Source organism: Pyrus communis, chromosome 13 (genome assembly GCF_963583255.1).
Source record: "Pyrus communis chromosome 13, drPyrComm1.1, whole genome shotgun sequence".
NCBI classification, from domain to species: Eukaryota; Viridiplantae; Streptophyta; class Magnoliopsida; order Rosales; family Rosaceae; genus Pyrus; species Pyrus communis.
The window spans coordinates 16,594,633-16,597,792 of record NC_084815.1 but is presented as its reverse complement, the minus strand read 5'-3'; positions in this window follow the sequence as shown (position 1 = coordinate 16,597,792).

Sequence of the window (3,160 nt, the reverse complement as noted above, 5' to 3'; positions counted from 1 at the left end):
CAAATAAATTAATATGCAGACACAATAAACAATATACATTATAAAGGTACATGAATATATACATAGGTGCATATATATAGGTACACATATATACATAGGTTCATGTGTATAGGTACACAAATGTATGTATGGATGCATATATATAGGTACACATATACATAGGTTTATATGTATATATAGGTACACAAATGTATATATAAGTGCATATATCTCGGTACATAAATATATATTTATGTACATCTGCATAGGTACACAAATTATGTATATATATATATACACGCACACACACACACACGTGCATATAAACATATATGTATTGTTACCGCTTAACAATTTTTGTACCCATATAGAATACACATTAAGTAAAAATCTTCTATTTATAATACTAAAAATAAAACAAAACAAAAGTTAATAATTATTAGCTAGATTTTAGGTGACATATAAAGTCAAAGGACCAAAATCAGTATTTAATCTTACACCCAACTTTAATGAAAAATAGATCTTATTTAGGGATTATAATCTAGTTTTTTAAATATTATAATATGTGTTTCACTAACACACATGATAATGTAAATGTGTAACAGTCACACTCAAAAGTTTATCACCACACATTCTTCAAAGTTATTTAGCTTTCATCGCATTAAATGTTTTCTTGATTGCTGTCTTGTCTTCAAGCGCATACTCGAGTAATCTTCCACTATCATGCTCTTTGGGATGCCTATAAAAGGCCAACTTTACAACACCAACTACCAAGTTAGCAACTCTGCATGAGTTACCAGCTTTCTCAGCAGATTTGAGAAGATGAGTACCGCTGGAACTGGCTTTAGCAACCCCGCTTTCACCATGCCCGGCGGTCTCCAAGTAAATGAGCAAACTAGCAAGAACAACACCCCAAGCAACTTCCAGATGCCTCTGCACTACCCAAGGTACCAGAAGAGTGACTATGAGAGCATGCCTGAATGGAAACTGGACTGCCTTATGAAGCAGTACGGCCTCCCAGTCATTGGGGATGTCAACCAAAAGAGGAAGTTTGCCATGGGAGCCTTCCTTTGGCCTTCACAATACGAATGAGAAACCCTAGCTAGTAGCTTAATTGCTACGATTTCTAATAATATTCTACATATATATGGTATTACTAAAGACTACTGGCATGGATGTATATAGTGAAATAATATTAATTACTTTTTAGTAGTATCCCTTATTTAAGTACTGTCTGTCTGTATTCAGCAGTGTATTACTGTGTACTTTTGTTATTAATGGAATCAAAATAAGGGTTGTAATATAAAGTATGTGTTATCTATTGTATTAACCCGTTGTTTATGTCTAATTTGAGGTGGTCTAACTGAATTATTACAAGCTCTCCTCTGTGGGGAATCGTACTAAACCAAATTAACTCTGCGATTAGAGGCGAAATTCTCTGTCATCATTCTGCAATCTCCATTTCTATAGAATTCTTTCACCGATCTGCATCCTGAGGATCACCGGTCTGCCCTAGAATTCTGAAGATCATTGGCACATAAGATTAAATACATACTACTGGTTAGCTTAGATCCCAAATTATTTTACAGCATCCCCCGGTTAAGTTTAAAAACAGCCACACACACAACGAAACGATTTGATCTGTGTATACATGGTCTATAAGAGGCAACTTTGTCTTTCACTTGGCATTCAGTATATTTAAGTTTAATCTCCAAAATTTTCAGATTAGGGGACAAAAATCATCTTATTTGGCGAAGTAAACATCTACTTTTGGTCTCGATAACCATTTGGGTTAGTATAAAATTATTGTTTTCATCTATATAAAATAGACTTGACCTCTTCATCGATTGTACGTGTCACCTAGGTCAACAACAACAATAAAACTTTATCGTACATGGTTGGTTGTACAAATCCTAGAACGCCATTGCACTCAGTTTTGTGTTTAGTTTTTCGTTAGCTCCAAGCAGTGGCGGATCCATGATTATAACTTCGGGTGGTCCTAATCAAGGGACGTTAGGTGCTAGTTTGACAGCAGACTGGGGCACCTATGCGCCTAGACGGGGTCTAGGCAAAGGCTCAAGTGGGCTAACCGAATTTGAGGTTTATTATGCAACATACAACATACAAAAATATCAGAATTTTTGCTTTAGTATTTTAGTGAATTTGATTGTACGAGATGTAAGTGCAAGCGACTACAAGTTCATAATACTCTACGAAATACTTTTCAGGGGTCGTATGAATTTATAGGGAATTTAAAAAAAAATAATGGTGTCAAACATATGGTTTAAAAATATTGGTTGATTAATACATCATCCCTTTGCTAATTAAAATGTTAGGGTGGCACAACTTGATTGGACAACAATTAAAAAGAAAAGAGAATTGGTCTTGTGGGAAATGGAGAGGAAAAGTCTTTCTTGTTCGTTGTAACCAATGTCCAAGAGCAAAGCGATGGTGGTCTTCTCTCTTCCACCACATGTCTAGAACATTGGGTGGTCCTCAGAGGTTTCCAAAGGCGCTTCTTCGGACGTCCAAGTGGTCCTGGGACCACCCGGGTCCAATAGTGGATCCGCTCTTGGCTCGAAGTATTTCATATCTTTCCTTCAAGTTTTTTTTTTCCAATGTCTTCCTAGGTCTTCTTCTACCCTTATGCCTTGAGTCTCTATCTCGTAATTGCATTTTCTAACGAGCGCATTTGTATGCCTTCGTTTCACATGACAAATATGTGTATAGAACAAAAAATCAAGAGCCCCGAGCCAATAAAGACTGAGAAGGTTGACACAAGAATAATTTAATTGGAGGCTCCAAACCACTTTATGCAATTTGCACTCATCTTATCTTCAAATCGGCCACTCCTAGGTCTTCATTTGCGGCCACTCCTACGTCTTCATTTCACATGTTCAAACATATCAATTTGATTATTGCCTATATACCACACAACATTAAAAATTGGATAGAATAAAAATTTTAGATTAAATATGGAGCGCTTCAATTATTTTGCTTAATTTTTTTCCTATAATCGTATGAAGGAAAAATTAAAATTTCGAAAAAGGATGCCATCAGAGGTGCAGTTACAGTGGATTTGGCATTTGGTTTCTTCATAGTAGGTTTTCTCAATAAATTCGAAAACAACACATGACCTCTCACCCACGGCATACACACATACACACTCTGACACTAACCA